Raw genomic sequence first — 24296 nt, 5'->3', positions numbered from 1 at the left:
AAATCCCCGGCCAGGAAAGTGCACTAGCACCTGGTGAAGTCCTGACTCTAGAGTCAAAGCGGAACGGAATTTAGGAACATTGAACAGCACACAAGCTGCAGCATTTTGCAAAGTTTGCAGCTTGTTGAGATTGTGCAGGTGAGCAGTCAGATAAACGCTGTTACAGTAGTCAATCCTCCATAAAACCAGGGAGGTGACTACCGTTTTCTGCAAGTGAACTGGAATGAATGAAAAAACGTTCTTAATCTTTTTAAGGATAAAGAAAGTGCTGGAGGTCACAGCATTGACCTGGCCCACATAGGACAATTTGTCACTTAGGAGAAAACCCAAACTCTTAGTGGATCTTACTGATGTGGGAACCACTCCCAGTTCAGTCGACCACCATTTAGGGGACCAAAAGGAAGGCTGGTTACAAACAGCAGCACCTCTATCTTCCTGGAGTTAAGTCTGAGGCAGTTCAACAACATCCACAGACCGACAGCCTTCATACAGTAGCAACATTTTGCAGCAACACTCATATCCTCCCAGGCCAGTAAAATGATAATTTGAGAGTCGTTGGCATAGGAAGTCAGGGCGAAATCAAAAGATATGATCAGTTTCACCAGGGGCATAATATATATGTTGAAAAGTGTTGGACTCAACAAGGACCCCTATGGGACCCCACAGACTAGAGAGTAAGAGGGTGAGGTGAAATCCCCAGGCATACAGATTGCTCGCCGCCACAGAGGAAGGAGTTCATCAGCTCCTTAACTGTTCCAGTCACCCCAATCCCACTCGGTTGATCCATCAGCAAACCATGATTCACAGTATTAAAGGCTACTGATAGATCAAGCAGAATCAGCGCAGCGCAGCCTCGCTGACCTAGAGCCATCCTGATCCCTTCTGTGCTCTTAATGAGGGTGATCTCCGTGCTGTGACCAGAGCGGAAACCAAATTGAGTGACATCAAAAAGGTTGTTGGTATGTATATATTCAACCAATCGTGTGTTCATAACTTTTTCTATAATTTTAGCAGGCAGGGTATGACAGGAAATGGGACGATAACTGCTGGGGTCTTTAGTATCAATCAAGGGTTTTTTGATTAGAAGTAAGGTTCAATGAGTACCTGACTAGAGGATTGACGTTTCGAGGCAAGTGACATCAAATCTCTAAGGAAAAGCATCTTTAATAAAAATAAAAATAAAAACATGGGATTCCAGGCTGTGAAATTCCAATTCCTCTGTTTGTTCAGATGACAAGAGATGATCCGTAGCACAAGCGTTTATAGTAGACCCTTTTGGACATCCCTTCTTCTAGTTACCAATATTAAATATGCAGTATGTCTTTTTTGCATGTATAGTTCTGAAGACAACTGAACTGTTTTCTCCTACTATATGCTGTCAGTATTTTAAACTATTCTGTGGTTTTTGGTCTATTTTAATGTGATGTTTACTTGTTTTTTGCAGTTTTTTCTACAGAATGAACTCCACCGAAGGTATTGGAGTGCTTTACAAGAGCACACAAGATTATACACAGTCACGTTCATTTTGTTTTAAGCAAGGGGAGATTAAGTAAATTGCCCAGACTCACAGGGTGTTGAACCGATGCTGGGTCTCCAACTCGGTTCCCAAAGCAGCAGCTGTAGCCCTTAAGCCACATCTCATCCCCACCCTTTTCCTGTTAAGCTCCCTGTTTGCACGCTACTCTCCCCCTGCTTTCATCTGCACGTTTCCTCCATCCCAAGGCACTTAATCACCACTCTTCTATCATCTGAACAATATGTTCAGTGCAGCATCTCACCTGTACACTGGATTCTCTTGCATGCCTCCCTCCAGTTCTAGGTCCTCATCGGGGTGCCTGAAGTTGCTAGAGGAGATAGAAACCTACCCCGAATTTTATCTCAGTTGAGTACTTAGTTCTAAAGCCACCAAAGGGCAGCTAGGTTCTTTCCTCCCCTAACACGGCACTCTCCAGCATTCCTCTGACCTTTTCGTGTGAATGAATATATGGAGGGGGCTTGTTTCGCTCCTAGTCTGAGAGGTTAATCCATTCATTTTTATCAAAGGTGTTGAGTGGTGGTGGTTTTAATTATTTGACCTCTACCTTCCTCTGGTTACACAAGGTCATTTTATCCAGTTTAAATAATACAAATAAGTGTGGAATACAGAGGTATGCAACAGATGGCCCCTAAATATTCACACAGCCTGTGGTTATCTGGTTATTATTTACCACAAATAAACAGCTACCCGACATCCGGTGCCAGTGTTGGAGCATTTTTGGTGCTAACATAGCATGAGTGCAGCAGTGCTGCTGAACTACAAGTTACATTGTGCATAGTGATGGCATGAAGCTGCACAACAAGGGTGTCCTTTCTGTTCTTGGAACCTTTTTTCTCTAAAGGCTCAAATATTGTTTAAGGATGTTAGCTTTTGCTTCAAGTTTGTTCCAGTCTTTCCTCTCAAAGTAATACACATTGTCAAAGGACTTTAATTAATGCCTGGTAGTAATTGGGCCAGTGCATCATAAATGATTTACCACAGACTTTGATGTCAGGAGAATGTGCTGCATGGCTAAACACGTATAAGGTCCCAAAGGCGAGACATATATGCTATTCCAATGCTTGTTCGCTTTACTCCCACATCCTACTCTCTGAGCTAATTGTCCTTTTCGTATGATATATATTTCTTTAGGAAAGGCTTCAAATTCTACAGTTAACACCAGAATCATGCTTCTATCAATTAAACAGATTGTTACCGGCTTCCAATTACTTTATCGTTATTCATAATATTTGTCTTTTCTAACAGGTAGTGCCCTGTGCTCATTGGCAAGCCACCATGCTTCTTCAGATTTCCAGGTGCAAACATACCAGGTCAGCAAAGTTATTTAAAGGTTTATATCAATGACATCTCAATTTACAAAACACAGTATATAATTTATGGTACCTTTGTTTTGAGGACCTGATCAGTGGTCATGAAATTCAGAGAGGATTCTAGGACTAAATTATAGAACCAATTTCAATTAATTATTTCCAGAGGGAGCTCTAAAATTATAAAACAAAATACTGACGCACTCCAGCAATTTGTTTAAATAACACTGTTTGTGGACAAATAGCCAGAAAGGTCAGTCCATAAGTCCAAGGTCATGTGATATATTTTTGTCATCTTTATTGTGTTTACAAGGTCCCAACCAAGTACATTATCATCAGCCAACACGTGTTTCATCCCCAATGGGAATTTTTCAAGGCATGTTACTCCAAACTGTATTTCTTACTCCTCTAACAATCATAAAGGAAATAAAGGAAAAAGATGATATGGGTGCCAGAGTAGAGTTTCTTCTAGGTAATCTGTGGCCCACATTTCATTTTGTGAAGGACAGGACAGAACTTATCAGGGCTCTCTATTTCGGTGTTGCCCATGACTGAATAGCAACACCAGTTCATTTTGAGCTTGAAAATATTCATGGTAAAGAGATGAGGACAACCCAATGGCCAGGCAGCGACTTTCTCAGAGCACACCACAGATCATCACCAGTACGCCCCAGCCAGATTTACCCTACTGCTGTGCGAGTTCCACAATCCATTAGTATTCACTTTTCCTGACCCAGGAACCCAGCACGCCAACACATTCATTATGAATTTCGATTCGGTCTCAGGGATGACCGATCAAAAAGCGAGCACATTCGCTTTCACCGCAGAAGATGCCGACAAAATATATGGCATGATCCAAGATGACATCACCTCCACTGCCAATCCCCGCAGTGTGGAGAGTAATATCAAGCAGTTACTCTACCTGCTGAAGAAAGAATCAAATCAGAAATTACACGCAAGCACTCTTATACGGTACCATCGTGTACAAAGGATCCCACGGGGCCTGAGGGTCCCGCTGAAACCATTACTGTGCAAGAACAACGCCAAATTTGTTGAACGCTGGTATTCCATTCTAAACAAGTGTTCGCTCGACTTGATATTGCTGATAGTCGAGGAGTTATCAAAAACCCTGGAAGAACTTACTCAGGAAATCAAGAACGTCAGAGTTGAGCTGGACAATGCCATGACCGCCGAAGAACTCAAACAAATGCTAGAGGACACTATGGTCCAGATAGATAAGCACACCCGTGAAATACAGGAGAGGAAACTGAGGAAGTTCAAGAGGGACACCATAGATTATAAGCTCGGCGAGGTATACACCTGGGCAGAGGTGTATGCCCGCCGACGTCCCAACAAACCATACAATCCGTTTTCCGGGGCTGAAACATCATCATCCGAAGATGAAAACCGACATCGACGAACCAACACCACAGCCACTTCAGATCCTCAAACACCTTCCACATCCGCCCAACCTGCGGTTCATTTTTTGGACCCAGGCCAGGATCCACCAGCCGACCCCGGCGGGGCAAGACCCGCCGTGGTAACAGAAAAAGAACAGACACCACCCACGGGCAAGAACAAGAGGCCCAACAGGAAGAGATGACATCAGACATGAACCTTGTGATCAATATCTCCTCCACACCTTTGACTCGTGATGAAAGTATGACTCTCCAAAAGGGACAGTCCTTTGTCCCCACGACCAGAACGAATACTCTTGAATTGGAAGTCAGTTTATTCAAACTGACACGCAACATGAGACTACGACATTTTTTTCAGAATGTATGTCCAACACCTCCTCCAACAGAGGACTTGCTTAGAGGACTACGTCCCCATAGCACATTCATGGCCCCTGTCAGCCACAAGATTATCGATTCGTTCGAAAATTTGGTCAAGCTAGAAATTACAAAACTGCCATTCCAATCACCCATTAGACACGGCAATTTAACCAAGAAGGAGAGGAACATCCTACTACAATTAGCAAACAACGCTAATATCATGTGTCAGAATGCTGACAAAGGTGGTGCACTGGTGGTGATGGACACCACTTTCTATGAAGAACAGATAGAGATCCATATCATGGATAACAATCTATACGACATACTACCTGGGGACCCAACCAATGAATACACTAAGAACTTGACACTGATTATCAATCAGGCATTTGAAAATGGTACGATCGATGACAAAACCCAGAGATACTTAACACCTGTCAAACCTAAGGCTCCTGTACTACACATGCTACCAAAGATCCATAAGCATCCCACCAGGCCTCCGTTTCGACCCATAGTATCCACTAAGGGTAGCATCCATGAGAAAACGGGCACATTTCTGGACAAATATTTCCAACCTTTTGTTTTGAACACCAAATCACATGTACGCGACACCACAGATTTTTTGCTGAAATTGGCACCCACTATGGATGAGCTCAAAAACTCACAAGTGATCATGTGCACAGTGGATGTATGCGCACTTTATACTTCAATCCCACACGATCAGGGTATTGAAGCAGTGGAACAAATATTGCTGAATTCAGACATAGATCACGACTTGAAGGTGTTCCTGATGGAATTGACTGTATTTACACTCTACAACAGTTATTTCACCATACATGACAAGTGGGTACATCAATTAAATGGTACAGCCATGGGAAATTGCGCAGCTCCCTGCTACGCGAATATTTTCATGAAGCAGTTCGAGGAGAAACACATCACCAACCAGATTAAATGGCATGAACATGGCAAACTTTATTTGCGCTACATTGACGACATTTTTTTACTGTGGGATGGGACTGCCCAGGCCCTCGTGGATTTCTTGATGACATGGAACAATGTTAACGATAGAATCCAGTTTACATGGGAGCACAGCACAACCAAGGTGCATTACCTGGATGTTGAGGTCCATAGAGACGAGGAACAATGGTACACGAACCTATATCGCAAACCAACTGATCGCAATTCTACGTTGCATTATACCAGCTTTCATCCTTGGCAACTGAAGAACAATTTGCCGTTTGCCCAACTGTTACGGGTCAAACGTATAGTTTCCAATGATGATGACAGGAAATTGGAGATGAAGAAGCTTCTGATGAAACTCAAAGAACGTGGGTACCCACCACCGATCCTTGATCTGGCTTTGAATAGAAGTGACACGATTAGGAGGAAGACACTACTGTCACCAAAACCAAAAGCTCAGTCCAACCGGATGGTTGTAGTGTCCAAATATTCCACCATTTCGAAAACCTTTCAAAACATCATACGGAAACATTGGCCTGTTTTAACTTTGGAATCAGATTTTCAAGGATTGTTCAATCAACCGCCTGTGTTTGCCTTTACAAGAGGTCGTAACATCAAAGAGATGCTCTCTAGAGACATGCCATCAACCACTCAGGTAACCTACAAAGGTTTAAGACCATGCTACAACTGTAGCAATTGTAACAACTGCATCGTAGGCAATACCACCAACCATCCCCTCAAGGGATACCCCATTAAGTTGAGGGTGAATGCCACCTGCAACACCAGTAACGTGATCTACCTTCTGAAATGTCCATGCGGCAAATGCTATGTGGGCCACACTGAGAGGAAGATACGTGTTCGTATCCTCGAACACAAAAGTAATATACGTACTAACAATCAGAAATCCAGCATTGCCATACACTTCCAGGAGAATCGACATAATGTGGCACAACTCAAGTTTTTAATACTTGAACAAGTCAAAGTGACCATGGACAACAAGAACACTCTGTTGAAGCGCGAGAACTTTTGGATCCGATTTTTGTCCACCATGGCTCCGCACGGTCTCAATGACCGAATGGAATTTTTATGTTATTTGTGATTACTTTATGTGCATGTGCATGCTTTCCAGGTTATACTCTCTCATAATTCCGTATACTTTATTTATTATTTGGCAATTTACACTATCTCCTCTATATGCCTCTTGCTCTCTCACACACTTTAACACACTCCAAGATGGCGCCTATGTTTTTCCTTTAACCGGCATGATTTGAACATCACCTAGCCTTCTTCACTGTTTAGCGTCTTTCACTCGCGCACTTAACCGACACACAGGGCGTCCGCTCGCTTGTTCACAGTGGGAACTCTTCGGAGCCCGCGTTTCGTTAACTTTTACGTGAGTACCTGAAGCTTGATGTAGATTTAGATATAACTGGGATGCATACGGTTTTTCACCACACTCCGCACGAGTAAAGGGTTTTTGATGTATGTATATTGGTGATGGTATGATCACAGTGTCTCACGAAATACCAGCAGCGTTTTTCACACGTTATCAAAATATGACTTGGTATCTTGGCGTTTGGCTGTTTCTTTGTCTTTAACTATTGGTCCATTTTTATTTACTTTGCTACTGAATGGCACGCATGCAGTCATTGTCTCTAGTTACCCTGGAATTGTCAACATGTAGATTTCTTATTATTCATTATGTTTTACTTGCTGAAATAGCGATTCTTTCGTTTTGTTTGTAGAGTGATCCCCTGAAGAAGGGCAGAGCCCGAAATGCATCGGGAATGGGAATCAATATAGCTGTGTACTTTACTCTGCACCTAAGCAGGATGCTTATGAAATAACGCAATTTGAAATTATGGACACGTTTAATTAAAACATGAAACCTTGAATCTCACCATTTGGAGTACATTTGTCTATGGAATAAGACCGGTGTGTCTTTCTACGTAGTGCTTTGAGTCGCTTCTCCCTAGCCAGGGGGAGGCATTGCATTAGACAACCCAATGGCCACAGGATAGATCGCCTAGAAGAAACTCTACTCTTCATGCACAAATGTATGTTTCATGAACTACAGACATGAATTTTTAACCATACGTTATATTTACAGATGCAAGTAGCTTTGTGACTCCAGCACACCATGTCTAAGTTTGTTTTAACCATAAACATCATTAACAAATGCCAGTTTCTGAAATACTCATTCAATAAATGTCTTTCCATTTCTGCTTCAAGCACATGAAATCAATTAGGAACTAATTACATTTCTGGGAAGGCCAATCTGCAACTAAGGCTTTGGTGAGTCATTCGGCCAACTGAATGACTGAAATTGAGAATGTTAACAGAGGAGTTATATAATGAACATTATAGAACATATCAGTGAACAGTTTACTTTATGGTAGACTTCTCCAACAAGTAGCCTGTCAGCTACTCGTAGCTCTCTGGCTACCTATAAGTAACTCTCTTGTTTCAGCATTTCAGCCTACTAAATGTAAACCTTTTGCTGGTTTGAATTAATATGTATGTGCCAAAAATGTGTATTCAAGACAGATATGTGTGTATTTTCAGTACTCAATAGCTGATGTTTGGGAAAAATGCCTGACTTTCAAAATATATTTCAAGCTGATTTGTCAGTGAAAAATCGTGTGGGTAGACTTTTTACTAATATTATTACTTCATGCAAGGGGCACTGCAGCACTGTGGCTGGAATGTATTCAGCAACAACAACAGTTGATGGACAGAAAGCAGAACAATGTCATACATTCATCCTAGTACAGAGATCTGTGTCTAAAGCCATCGTTTTTTTGCTCAGCATACCACCCCAGTTTAGACATGGCCATATGCAAATCAGCCTGGACCCTGTGCCTCATTCGAACAGTCCAGCCCGAACTGCCAAGTCAAGTCTTCCCTGGACCGGAATCAAGCATCCTGGCACCGGTTTCTGGCTATCAACCGTCTTCAGCCAGGATAGCTTGACTCCAGTGGCGTGGAGAGCACGGGACTCATGTCTGAGCACACCCGTCCCACTCGGGGTGACAAATGCAAAAACAACAGTTGATGGACAGAATGCAGAACAATTTCAAACATTCACCCCAGTACAGAGATCTGGGCCTAAATCCATCGTTTTTTTGCTCACCACACCACCCCAGTTCAGACATGGCCATATGCAAATCAGCCTTGACACTGTGCCTCATGTGAACAGTCCAGCCCGAACTGCCAAGCCATGTCTTCCCTGGACCGGAATCAAGCATCCTAGGACCAGTTTCTGGCTATCAGCCGTCTTCAGCCAGGATAGCTTGACTCCAGTGGCGTGGAGAGCACGGGACTCACGTCTGAGCATACCTGTGCCACTCAGGGTGACAAATGCAAAAACAACAGTTGAATGAAAGAATGCAGAACAATGTCATACATTCACCCCAGTACAGAGATCTGGGCCTAAATCCATCGTTTTTTTGCTCACCACACCACCCCAGTTCAGACATGGTCATGTCTGAACTGGGGTGGCAGTTCAGACATGACCATGTCTGAACTGGGGTGGTGTGGTGAGCAAAAAAACGATGGATTTAGGCCCAGATCTCTGTACTGGGTTGAATGTATGACATTGTTCTGCATTGTGTCCATCAACTGTTGTTTTTGCATTTGACATGGCTTTGCAGACCCCTTCCCCTTTTTGATGGTGTGCCAAAATATGTTTTACGAGCAGGCAGTGTCCCAGGGACCACTGCCTGCTCTTAAAAAACTGTAACAGAAATGTTACATTTTTATTTTTTAATTGCATCTTTTTTTCTTTTAAGGAAAACTGGCTGCATTTTTTTAAATAGCTTTTTTTTAAAAGCAGTCACAGACATGGTGGCCTACTGACCCCAGGAGGCCATCCTCCCTGTGAGTGCTGGCCATTCCTAATGGGGTCGCAAACAGCACCTGCCTCATGAATAATAATGAGGCAAGCAATTTGCGACCCCAGTAGGAATCTCTAAGTGTCTGAGACACTGTTGTAAATTGTATTTTGCAAGTCGCAAATTGCGCGTCTCAAAGCGGCGCAATTTGCGAGTCAAAAAATGTGAAGATCATACATCTGGCCCAATTTCTTTTACCTATGTGTTTTGGTTTGGAGTGTAGTGGATATATGTGGTGTGTAGTGGAATTATGTGGATTTTACTGGAATTTAGTTGTGGAATTGTGTGGGGTGGAATTGTGTGGTGTGTTGTGGAGTGTGTTTGTGTAGTGGAAGTATGTGGCATGGTGAATAGATAGGGGTGAGAGCTGTACAGAATAGATAGAAAGGAAGATAGAGATGGATAGATTGTTTGTGTGGGAAGTGGTGAATGAACTTGAGACAGAGGAGCAGAAAGAGTGTGTGATAAAGAGAGAAGGAAGGGGACAGCAGGCCAGAGATGCATAAAGAGGGAGGACATGTGTACACAGAAGATATCCAAAGAAGAGGAGGAAAGCGTGAGTTTGGGGGACATAGACATGCACGCCACCTAGGCTCGATTTAAAAATGACAGTCAACCTGCTCTGGCTTAATTGGTTACAAAGGCTGCATGTGCTGTGGTTTATGTGCTGTTGTGTGTATGTTGTAAATAGTTATGTGGTTAAGTGCTTATGTGTATAAAGCACTTTCTGCAGAGATCTTTGTGTCTCTTGAAAATCACAGGGAATAATAATAATAATAATAATAATAATAATAATAATAATAATAATAATGATACGATAATCTAGAACACTTTTTCAGCAACAGACTTGTAGCTCACAGTGAGCTATGAACCAGCATCAAGGAGCTGCATGTAAACTGCAAAGCATGTGTTTAGAACCTTATTTATTTTTCAGTATCCTGACATTATCATAATGCTGCTGAAAAGGGTTCCTTTGAGTAGCAATAAAGGTTACGGAAATTATACAAATACGTGGAATGCACAATAAGGTTATGCAAAACTTCTCTTTTGGTGAATTTGGAAAACTTTTCTGACAACAACATTTTCGGATTTCAGCAGGCAACCCAAGCGTCCTGATTAACACATCTCTAAATTGTACTCACAAGATAGTTACTTTTTTTAAGATGGAACACAAGCACGAGATCCAAAAGATTTTGTGAGACAACACATGCATGAAAAACAACAGACTTATGAAAAATGTCTGACATGCTCAGAAGCTTAACTAAAAACTTCTTCAAACAACATTAGCAAAGCCAATAGGTCTAGAGGGCTGCTGACCTTTTGGCTGCCTCAATGCCTATTTTTTGTGGATTTTTTTATATTAATGCTAGCACTGAATGAAAACAAGCATATGAAAACAAGCTTTGTCTACAACCCGATCTGCATAATTGTAAAAGCACACATTGCACCCATATCCATGCCATTGAAGGGACTATTATTGTGCAAAGCAGACTGTCATCAGATACAGCCAATGACTGGTGGGGGCTAAGCTGTATGCTGTGATAGGTCAATGCAAAATGTGTGTAACACTACAGTAGACCAATGGATGAACAAGGTCCACTGAAAGCCTGGGTATGCCTAATATACAGGTATATGTTTAATTGTACAGTATACAGTTTTATATTTAAAAGCAAAAGTTATGGGCTAAAGCCAGACATAGAAAATGCATACCAATGAATTATTAGCATATTGGCAACACAAATGTAGAAAATAAGGTGTTGTTGACATGAATTTGAGGGAGTTAAATTGAGTTGAAAAAGAAGTGAGGAAATTTAGAGGGGGCTAAGTGGGGAGTCGAAAGTAGCATCAGGAAAGAGTCTAGCAAGAGATGAAGTGAAAGTGAAAGAGAATGAGACGAGGGATAGTCGGAGTGTTGGTGAGCTAGGGAGAAGACATAAACTGAGGGGGGTGAGGGAGACTGAAGTCAGGGAGAGAACTGAGAAGGAGAAGGAAACAATAAAAAGGGAGCAGTGTAGTTGTGTAGCAAAAGCATGAGACACAAAAGAAGGTAGGCTATATACTTTGGGAGGGCCGAGGGGCAGGAAGAGGGTTGAGGAGAGAATTGTGAGAAGGGAGAGAGAAGTGTAAGAGAAGGAAAGGTTTATGTGGGAGAAAATATTTAACTAGAAAGGGAAAACTGGGGAAATGGAGATAAAAAGAGAAACGCGGAAGAGTATTGCTAGGAGGAGGAAGGCTGGGGTGTAAGGAAGCGAAGGGGACGGCGAGATCCAAAAGATGTTGTGAGACAACACATGCATGAAAAACAACAGACTTATGAAAAATGTCTGACATGCTGAGAAGCTTAACTAAAAACCTCTTCAAACAACATTAGCAAAGCCAATAGGTCTAGAGGGCTGCTGACCTTTTGGCTTCCTCAATGCCTAATTCTTGTGGATTTCTTTTATATTAATGCAAGCACTGTATGAAAACAAGCATATGAAAACAATCTTTGTCTACAACCCGATCTGCATAATTGTAAAAGCACACGTTGCACCCAAATCCATGCCATTGAATCGACTATTATTGTGCAGAGCAGACTGTCATCAGATACAGTCAATGACTGGTGGGGACTAGGCTGTATGCTGTGATAGGTCAATGCAAAATGTGTGTAACACTACAGTAGACCAATGGATGACCAAGGTCCACTGAAAGCCTGGGTATGCCTAATGTACAGGTATATGTTTGATTGTACAGTATACAGTTTTATATTTAAAAAGCAAAAGTTATGGGCTAAAGCCAGGCATAGAAAATGCATACCAATGACTTATTAGCATTTTGGCAACACAAATATAGAAAATAAGGTGTTGTTGACGTGAATTTGATGGAGTTAAATTGAGTTGAAAAAGAAGTGAGGAAATTTAGAGGGGGCTAAGTGGGGAGTCGAAAGTAGCGTCAGGAAAGAGTCTAGCAAGAGATTAAGTGAAAGTGAAAGAGAATGAGACGAGGGATAGTCCGAGTGTTGGTGACCTAGGGAGAAGACATAAACTGAGGGGGGTGAGGGAGACTGAAGTCAGGGAGAGAACTGAGAAGGAGAAGGAAACAATAAAAAGGGAGCGGTGTAGTTGTGTAGCAAAAGCATGAGACACAAAAGAAGGTAGGCTATAAACGAGGGAGGGCCGAGGGGTAGGAAGAGGGTTGAGGAGAGAATTGTGAGAAGGGAGAGAGAAGTGTAAGAGAAGGAAAGGTTGGTGTGGGAGAATACATTTAACTAGAAAGGGAAAACTGGGGAAATGGAGATAAAAAGGGAGATGCGGAAGAGTGTTGCTAGGAGGAGGAAGGCTGGGGTGTAAGGAAGCGAAGGGGACGGTGAGGGGAGCAGACTGAAGGAAATAGAGAGAACACATTGTCTTATTTAATATAAGCAGAAGTTCAAATATAATGAAGATGCATATTAGCAAAGACACTTTCATATTTACAGTGATATATCTCACTTGGAATTATACAAGGGTGAAATTGCCTTGCTTTATGTTTAAACAAGGGCCTCAGTCAACATGGCCGATTGTTTGCCTACTGTGAAAGGTGGAAATCCAAAGCAGGCAAAAGTAAATATAATTAAATTTAGAGCAGGGTATGCGCTGGGCAATTAATATAAATAAAAAATACCTGACATTCATGTAAATTCTTATGTGTGTAATTTTAGTTTAATCACCTTCAAGTTCTGACCCGCGCCTCGGGAGGTTTAGGGATCCTTCCTCTTCCTCCTCCTCCTTGTGCGTGGCCGGGCTGCGAGCCTGGAAATGACTAAGGCTTGTGTCTGGCAGCTGCAGGAGCACAGATTGCAACCCAAAGAGAGGTAGGCCCTTGTGTGCTGCAGAGGACTGATTAACAGAGGGTGAGGGCAGCCCAAATATAGAAAAAGAAAATTAAAAAAATTAAACACTATAAACCGGACTCTGTGTCCGTAAAAAAAAACCACAATAAGGGAACAGATAGGGGATGGAGTGGGGACAATGGCGTCTGCAAGATTTCTTTAATTAAAACGGCACCTGCTTTGGGCTGGTCCGTGCAGCGTGAGAGAGGGGGGGATGAAGCATATTTAAAAGTAATAGCCATTAAAGTGTCCGTTGGTGCTATAGAGCAAGTAAGTAAAAGAAGCTTGTGCAACTGCACACTGACACAAGAGCCGCAGTCCAAGCAGCGCTTTCCCAGTCAGAATGAGGGTACCTATGGGCAGAGGTGATAAACTTGGAAAGTGGTTACCTGTCCTCGGTCTTTCCTTTCTGGTTCTTCCCCAGGGCGGTGGTGCTGTTGGTGGTTCATGCCCATAACAGGGTGGAGTTGGGAAGGCTGGAGAACAGACTCTTAAATGCCCAACAGATTGTGTTTGTCTACCCTAAAACTGCCTTGGAACTGACATTCCCACTGGAAAGTTACCGTTATAGGTTAAATGGCAGGATCTGTTGGAAGAACAGTTAACAGAAATGTAACGCATGTGGTGATGCATAAAACCACAGCAAGGGGGCGATTAGGATGGCGGACGGACCTGCGTCCGTCCGCCACCCCAGAGTTGGAGGGACCGTCCGCAGGGGCAGCGGCGGTCCCTCCATGCAAATTACGATGTGACCGCCACCCTGGCGGTCACATCCTGTATGAATAACATTGCGGCGGGTGCTGCTTCAAGCAGCACCCACCGCAATGTCAAAAATGCATGTATTACATTTACATGCACAAAGCGGCAGGCACCGCGCGGTGCCTGCCGCTTTGTGCATGTAAATGTTGGGGGGTACCATAGGTACCCCCCATGTGCACCCCCCGACACCCTGGGGGCCCGCAACGGGCCCCCAAAAGCCAAAGTCCACATGCTTTTCCACGGCGGAAAAGCCGCCGCGGAAAAGCATGTGTCCGTGCAATTCCTAATTTGGCTGACGGTGTCTTGCAGACACCGTCACCAAATAGCCCTCCCCACCCCGCGGATCAGCGGCGGACGGACCTGCCGTCCGCCGCTGGTCCATCCGCACTCCCACCGCCATCTCAATCTGGCGGTGGGTGTTCTATTTCACTGCGGCGGTGAATCCGCATACTCCGGGCCGGCGGTGGCTTCCGCCGGCCCGGAGTATGCGGATTCTCCGCAATCATAATGAGGCCCCTAATGTGAGGTTTAAATTGATCCAGTACAATATTATTCACCAAGTTTATCTGAAAGGACCTCTTCTTGTCCCTGCTGCTTCGTAGAGCAAGCAGACTTTCTTCATATGTTATGGGGATGCCGGTGTTTTAGCTATGACCTGGCGGATTGTGATGAACTAACTGAATACTGCCACTGGTTGGGTAGTTCCAAGGAATCCTAAGCAATGCCTGTGGAGCCTACTTCCTCTCCGTAAAAAACTGTCCCTGGGCAGGAAATTCTTGGAACTGGGGTTAGTCCTGGCAAAACGAAGAATTGTTATTTATTGGCTGTCCTGTCTTTCCCTACTGTATGAGTGTGGGTGAGCGATGTGGCTAAGTGGGCTGTGGTCGAGGAGGAGTGTGTGCATAAATGTAGGAGCGATACGAAATTGGAGGATGATCTACAGGCATGGGCTTCTATGTTGGCATGCTTACTTGATCCAGCCGATGCTAGACCACCCTAGAATATTGCTAAATGGAAGCTGTGATGTTGTAATATACTAGGGTATGAGTATTATGATATCTGTATTACGGGTTGTGGGGTTTATAGGGGTAAAAGGTGGGAAGTTCATAAATTTTTTTATTGTTTTAATTTGTTAATTAATAATATTTATTCAATTGTTAGTGAATTATGTAAATTATGGAAATATATTGTATTTTTCATTTAGATGTGTGTTGTGTATTGTGTGGTGGTATAGGGTACAATGTCAATAAAATAAATGCATGTAACAATGTTTTTGTTTATAAATAATTTGTAACAAAATATTTGTTTTAAAAATATTTATATATATTTTATTTAATATAATATTTGTAGGTATTTGTGATAAGTATTCAACATTATAATATGTTTTTATTGTTTTAATTCATAATATTAAATATATTTGTATTTTAATTTTTAACATATTATTATATTGGTATTTTGTTTGTTTTTAATTTTGAATTAACTGTAGGGGGAATAGTAATGTGTATCCCTCCGCAATCCAACACTTTCCCTACTGTTCCACTGCCTGGAGTAGGAATAGTAATTTTTAACCCTGCGCAATCCAACACTTTCCCTACTGTTACACTCACTGAAGTGGGAACAGTACGTTTTACCTCTCTGCTATCCAACACTTTCCATACTGTTGCACTGTCTAGATTGGGAATAGTAATTTTCATCTCTCCGCTATCCAACACTTTCCCTACTGTTGCATTGACTGGAGTAGGAATAGTAATTTTTACCCCTCGGCTATCCAACACTTTCCCTACCTTTGCACTTATTGGAATGGGAATAGTACATTTTTAACCCTTCGCTGCCCAACACTTTGCCTACTGTTGCACTCATTGGAGTGGGAATAGTTATTTTTAGCCCTCTGCTATCCAACACTTTCCCTACTGTTGCACTCACTGGAGTGCAAATAGTAATTTTTACCCCTCTGCTATTCAACATTTTCCCTATAATGGAATGCATTGGAGTGGGAATAGTACATTTTTCCCTTCCACTATCCAACACGTTCCCTATAGTTGCACTTATTAGACTGGGAATAGTAATTTTTACCCCTCCGCTATCCAACACTTTCACTACTGTTGCACTGACTGGAGTGGGAATAGTTATTTTTACCGCTCCGCTATCCAACACTTTCCCTACTTTTGCAGTCACTGGAGTGCAAATAGTAATTTTTACCCCTCCGCTATTCAACATTTACCCTATAATGGCATGCATTGGAGTGGGAATAATACATTTTACCCTTCCACTATCCAACACGTTCCCTATAGTTGCACTTATTGGACTGGGAATAGTAATTTTTACCCCTCGGCTATCCAAATCTTTAACTTGTTGCACTGACTGTAGTGGGAATAGTAATTTTTACACCTCCACTATCCAACACTTTCCCTACTTTAGCACTTACTGGAGTCGAAATAGTTATTTGTACTCCTCTGCTATCCAACACTTTCCCTACTGTCGCATTGACTGGAGTGGGATATTTATGTCTAAATATTTTTAAATAGTTTAATGTTTTAATTAATAATTAAAAAAAATGAACATACATTTTTTGGGTCGATTCCGAATCGGGAAACAAATCTGTACGACGATTTGTATTCGTAGCCGATTCCGTACGAATCGCAGTAATCCGGCCGAATCGCGTAGTACGATCCGTTGGCTCGAAATACGTAAGAATCATCGCGAACCGCATGAAAGTCAGGGGTAAATCCGTCCGACAAAGGACCGCACAGTAAACCGTAAGACTCGTAAGCATGCCGTACGACCCGCCAAGTCGCCCAGCAATGATGGGGTGTACGCATCGTACACAGGGGGTCCGTTCCATACGCATTTCGACTCGAAATCTGGTTTTCCGGACTTTTTAAACTTCCGGGATCCGAATCGTCGTACGGAGCCTTTTTCCCGTACGAATCGTACGGAGAACCGTACCCGTACGTACGATGTAGTACGATGCGTACCCAAGGCAGTTCTTCGTACGATTTGTACCAAAGACCGTAAGACTCAAGAATCCATATGAATCGTATTCGGAACACACAGTACGCGACATTTGTACGGATTGAAGCAGCTTTTTCCGAACCAGCAAGTACGATTCGTGTCGACAGCACTCCGTACAACGCTTTTGCTACGGGAGTTTAAAACGTCCGGAAAACCAGATTTTGAGTCGAAATGCGTACGGAACGGACCTCCCGTGTACGGTGCGTACACCCCATCATTGCAAGGGTACGGTGCATCAGGGTACGGTGTGTACACCCCTGGATAACAGGGGTACGGTGCGTATGTCCCTGTGCGTTCCACCCATGACTGTAGGTGTACGGTGCATAGGGGTACGGTCCGTACCCCCCAAGGTCATACGTGTACGATGCTTACACCCCCTGCGAACACCCCTTGAATTTAGGGGTACACTGCGTATGCAATAGTGTAGCTCTCTGTAGTAATCACGTCCCCATTCCCTGGTCCGGATCGTACTTGGCGGGTTGTACGTCATGTTTACGATTCATACGGTTTACTGTGCGGGTCTATGTCGTACGAATTTACCCTTGACTTTCGTACGGTTCGCGACGATTCGTACGTATTTTGAGCCAACGGATCGTACTTCGCGATACGGACGGATTACTGCGATTCGTACGGAAACAGCTACAAATATGAATCGTCGTACGGATTCGGAATCGACCCCATAGTGTTCTGCAGACCAACTAGGGGTGTTACTTTGTTCGATTACTTAGGCTCTCAGGCACTGTGTTATGTAGTGCTTAGTAAATGGATGGTTGTAAACATATAAACTAGTAACAAAAAAAATGTGTGCTTGTGTGTTTGCCACAAGCCTGGATCTTTCCGATTTAAACACATTGCAAGCACATGAATATCATAATATCTTCTGCCAGTTTCAACATTTCTAAAGCATTCCGGCAAGCACTGTGAAATATGCATTAATAAACAAATAATAATCAGATTCTTGGAACCAAAAGCTCTTTCTAAATGTGTTCATGTGATCAATAAGGCAGGTATAAATCAAAAACAATAAAAACCTTCAGATGGAAGGATAAAGTGAATTTTGGGGCTTTAAAGGGCTAGAGTAGCACAGGGAGATCACGTTTTTTTCTTCATAGTGAGCACACTGCACAGGAAAGGGAGGAATTTGAACGCTGTTTGGGCCGTCAGTTTATCTTGCAGTGCGGGCACACTCTGCCACTCTAGTTAATGCTTTGTTATTTATTATCTCCAGTCATATGTTTTGGAAATTGGCCATGATGATGTGTTTTTGGTGACTCTAATGAGCTATCTTTCATCTTCTAGCTAGGACTATCCCTGATATGAACGGCCACTACCCATTCTAGCATTTGGTGCTCAGAAGCTGGTATTTGATTAACAGGCCTAGGTGCTGTAGCCTCTATCCTCTGAATACATCCCCCACAGCCATACCTTTCCAGTGACAAGATTATTTATTACCATCGCTGCTGTAGACCAGTCCTCCAATGAACTAAAAAGTGCAACACAAAAAGCATATATTTTTTCATGTGTTGCACCCAAAATGGAAATATGTTGAAAATCCATTAATGAGTAAACTCATAAGCACCTTTGAAATTTTTCATAAATAATGACAATGTAACAGGAAGTAGACAAGTGATATCCACTGCGAAGTGAGTTTTTGCAGAATAATATTTTTCAGCTATTTTGTTACATCCACTAAAATCTAAACCTACAGATAGGCAACATTCAGTAATGGGATTGTTTTCCAGGAAGAGGTCCCAAATAACATCAGATAGACTTGAGTGAGGCTCAAGTAACAACTAGAAATGGGACCCCCTTGCAGAATGTGAAGAGTGGCCCCAGGGTCTCCCATATCTCACAATAGCTATTTATTGGCCTTGGGGTGAATGGAGGACCCCCTCAAACGGTGAGGGGTCCATGAAGCCACATTAAGTGGCTTAGTGCCACCTTGCAAATATGGGAAATGGCACTGCACCACCCAAGCGTAAAAAAAGTGACACTTCAGTGGCGAATGGGGTTTGTAAATATTCCCCATTGTTCGGTGGTGAAAGAGCGCTACCCACATTCCCCACCTTCCTCAGGTCTGTGGAGCCCCAGCAGTTGAGGTAGATAAGTATTAGCAAAATCACCAGCTTGGAAGGTAATTGTTTCGCTACTCTGACGTCAGAGCAGTGAATATGTGGGTTTAGAAGTCTGGGTTAAAGTTAATGGCTCTCAGTGAGGACTCTACAAAATAAATACCTTATTTTGTGGGATTATCCAGTTGATTCTAATCGTTGAGTTTACTTCTGAATAATCAAATCACAGCAGAAGAATGTAAACGTCTCAAGCAAAGTGAGATTTTATGTGCTCCAGAAATCATGGTGGTCAAATTTCCCACTAACTAGGTGTTAGTTCTAAGAAGAGATTCTTTGACCTTGATGTGAGTGCACACTGTACAAACTCGTGACAGTGGCAGGGAATATACACTAATCTTTCACTTTATTCTATGAATCGGAGCCTCCCCATGTTATAAAATGAGTTGCTTCAAAATGCTTTAAAACGTAAAGTAAGGTTACACTATAAGGCCATGAGGCTGATAGAAATTGAAAATGCCTTGGCAATAAATTCGACGATCTTTCTTTTTCTTTTCTTCTTGAAAAGAGAATACGGGCTCCTTGAACAGTTCTGTACTTCAGTACCAGCGATAATTATGGACGACAGAAATGGTGTTTGGTAACATGAAGCATTATGAGTAGACAGCCTGGGAATGGATATGTATTTGCGTGTAACCAAAGAACTATAGAAAATAAGGTGTAGGTTATATGGTGAGACAGTTGCACTGTCAAGCCTGACTTCAAAAATCCACGTAATTTTTTTTTTTTTTTGCAGGTTTATATAGTCGAACTCAATGGTATTGGAGCACTTTACATGAGCACCAGTTACGCTACGGAAGGACACATTAATTGTTTTTGGTAGGCACAGGAAGATTAAGTGGTGTGCTCAGAATCACAGGAGGTGGAGTTGACCCGAGGCTTGAACCTTGGTTTCTCAGCTCCAAAGTCGGCAGTCTAGCCGTGAGACCACTTCCTCTCCCCAATTATTGACTGCCCGCCTCCCCTCTGTGATGTTGCCAGAGAAAAAACACAATGCATCATATAGGTATCTAAGACCCTTTAATAGCTTCATGATGTCTTGTGTGTGTCGCTGAAAGTTCAAGCTCAGGCAGCTGGATAAATAAACAAAATGATCACAGCTGTGTGGAGAGAAGCACTTTTTTTGTGGTAGCACACAACTTCTGCTCAATCAAAACATGCACTCCTGACTCCCGACATGTGGATGAAGCCGAAGGCCCTCTCTCGTGATGCTCACATCATTGTCTGATGACAGCTGCATCGTCAAGCCAGTGCAGGAAAAATTATCTTTCCTGTAAAGGTGGGGGTCAATCACTTTGTGCACTGCAACTCAGTGTTGGTATGTCATTTCTTATTAAGCTATATTTCTTTCCAAATCTAGCTATTGCAGTTATATAATATTGCAGAGGATATGATTTTCTTGATTTCATGTCTCTAATGCAGCCACAAAATGTATCTTTTATTTTAATGTTGGCAAGAACAGAGAAAAAGATACACCACATAGCCCTGTAGACAGAGCACATGCACCTGCACATAAGGGTACACCGACAGAATATCGACACCTAAAATATCCCCATACCACAATATTGAGTTTTAAATATTGATGTAAAAAATATTGACATCCTATATTTATATTGGTAATTACAAACAAATCAACAACAAAACAGATTGATGTCAAAAATATAGTTGTAAAAAATATCGTTATATATATATATATATATATATATATATATATATATATATATATATATATATATATATATATATATATATATATATATATATATATATATATATATATATATATATATAAAATAAAATCATAAATATTAAATATATTAAATAATAAAATTGATTTAAAAAACACTATAGCCAATACACTTAATTAAACGCACATATATAATAATTAATATATTTACTCTAAAACAATTAATAAATTAGTACTTTTATTTTATTTTATCATTTTAAAATTATAAAACAATGTAACAAATGTATATATACATACATATACCAATAACTTAAAATCTATTAAAAAAACATTATATTATAAAGTGAAACATTAAACTATTTAAAAATCTTTCAACTTAAATTTCACACTCCAGTCAGTGCAACAGTAGGGAAAGTGTTGGATAGAGGAGAGATAAAATGTACTATTCCCACTCCAATCAATGCAACAGTAGGGAAAGTGTTGGATAGCGGAAGGGTAAAAATTAATATTCCCACTCCAATGAATGCAACAGTAGGAAAAGTGTTGGATAGCGGAGGGGTAAAAATTACTATTCCCACTCCAGTCAGTGCAACAGTATGGAAAGTGTTGGATAGCAGAGGGGTAAAAATTACAATTCCCACTCCAATGAGTACAACAATGGGAAAGTGTTAGAGAGCGGAGGGGCAAAAATTACTTTTCCCACTCTAATGAATGCAACCGTATGGAAAGAGTTGGATAGCGGAGGGGTAAACATTACAATTCGTACTCGTACAACGGCAACGCCTAGACCGCAGTTTACAGTTACTAGGAGTAAAAGATCTCTGAGAATTAAACCCTTTCTTTCCGGTGTTAAAGACTGCTATTAAAAAAATCGTCAGACTGTGGTCCTTTCACTCGGACAGGGCTACACTGTCAATGAGGAAACACGCTTGGGCAGTACTCTCCAATTTTAAAGTGGGTGCTCAGCCACTCTATCTTTAAAGCACATACGCACTTTATTGGAAAACCAAGTTTATTGCGCTGAGGATGGGCGACTGGCCTTTTCTGAAGAACCTCCCGGAATGGCGCCAGCCAGGTTGCAGTACTGAATGCAGGCTGTGTGGTTACCATTCAGAAACAATGGAACACATCATCTGTGCATGCCCCGCACTGCTTAAGACCAGACGGTCATTGCTGCGAGGACAATTTATCAAGTTGGGAGTTCGATCATGCCGCCAAGCAATAATGACTGCTCTTAACCCAGACAACACCAAGCTAAACATTGTGCTAACGAAATGTATCTACAAAGCGTCAAAACAACTGGAAGCCATATCCACAGCGAAACCCTCCTCATCTTAGTATGGCGGTTGAATGAACAGACTCAATAATCAAATCGGAGTCCAGAACATCAGAAAGCCAGTGCGATGTCTTCCAGTAGAATATTACTAGCCCATAATGCTCAACTGAATTTTTTTAATAATTTTAAATCCTCAGTTTTTTTATATTTATTACTGTCATTTTATTGTTCGTTTTTGTTATGTTTTAAATTGTAAATGGTTTGCTAAACCAATCAATAAAGATTAATTCACAGTATTCCCACTCCAGTCAGTGTTAGATTGCAGAGGAGTAAAAATTAGTATTCCAACTCTAGTCAGTTCAAAATTAAAAACAAACAAAACATCAACAACAACAAAAACATATTTACAAAACTAAATAAATCAAAACAAATAAAAATATGTTAACAATTAAAATACAAATATATTTAATATAAAAAAAGTATATATAGAAACATAATATAATGTTAAATACAGATGACAAATACCTACAAATATTATATTAAATAAAACAGAAAATAATATTCAAACTAAATATTTTTAATTAGAAATTATTTAGAAACAAAAACTTTAATTATAACATATATCTATTTTTTTCTATTTCCTATCCTATAACACCACAAAATCCACAACCCACATCTAAATTTAACAAAAAAGGTACTTCATAATTAACATAATTAATAATCAATTAAAGAAATTAAAGAAATAATATTAATTAAAAAACAAAGTTAAACACATAAAAATTAATTAACTTCCCATCCTTTACCCCTATGAGCCCCAGAACCCAGATCTAAAATTAAACTGTAAAAAAAATAATTAGACAATAAAAATGTATGTTCAATTAAAAAAAATAGTATTTAGTAACGAATTATAAAGTGAGTAAAGTTAATTTACTCCCCACCCTTTACCTATATAAAACAAAACCCACACAAAAAAAATAAACAGCTACGCTAATTAATTATCAATTAATTCATTATTATGAATGATCAACAAATTATTAATTAATTAAACATAAATTACTTCCACTCTTTACCCCTATAAACCCCATAACCCACAGCTAAAATTAATGACACAATTTCCATATTTAATTTTTGATGAATTAATTAACATTGACAACTAATTATTAATAATTTAAAAGAATTACTTCCCACCCTTTACCCTTATAACCCCACAACCCACACCTAAAGAAAATTACACAAATACCATAATTAATTACTGATTAGTTAATTAATATTTATTAACAACCAATTTATAATTAATTAATAATATATTATTTCCCACAATTAACCCTATAAAACCTCAAATATGAATGAATAAAAGATAATCAATTTATTATAATTAAATTACTTCCCACCCATATTAACCTATAAATCCACAACCCGCTACAGAAAAAAAAACGCAAAATGTAATTTAGACAAAATTGATAACTAGAAAAATGTAACACATATATTATAATATATGGTAAGTAAAAAACCCAGGCAACCCACAAAAACTGGCAAAGTTCAAAAAACAAGACAATAATGAGTAATAATAAAGCACTGAAATAGCATAGAGAATACAATTTAATAAATTTGATAAAAAAGTGTCATGAAACAGTTCATTGACATGATAATGAATTAAAAAACGATAAAAATATTCCTTTCAGTAGATGTATCATTTGTACATGTAATTTGTATTAATAATGTTCCCAATGATACAGGGGAAAGATGGTTTCCATCTACGCGTTTCGACACGTTGAATGTGTCTTCCTCAGGACATTACCATCATATTTCAACACATGTATCTTCGGATGTTAAAGCCACAAACTTTGATGGTAAAACTGGTTAAATTCTAGCGGCAGAACCTTTGTATCTGGAATACTGCCACTGGATCATAAAGCCGCTTCTGGAACAGGGGTATGAAAACGGTGAAGTACCGCGTGAGGTCGGTTATGGCAATAGCATCCTAATCTACTGATTCTCCATGGAATCCGCTTGTTTATTCAGGAAATGTTCGTGTTTCAGATTTTAGATTTAAAGGTTAAAGCCGGGTGGTTTCTGGCGAGGTGTTCTAATGCCGGAAAACGTCTATGACCACC

Source organism: Lissotriton helveticus, chromosome 10 (genome assembly GCF_964261635.1).
Source record: "Lissotriton helveticus chromosome 10, aLisHel1.1, whole genome shotgun sequence".
Taxonomy (NCBI): Eukaryota; Metazoa; Chordata; class Amphibia; order Caudata; family Salamandridae; genus Lissotriton; species Lissotriton helveticus.
The sequence above is the reverse complement of the archived record's forward strand: the minus strand, read 5'-3'. Positions refer to the sequence as shown.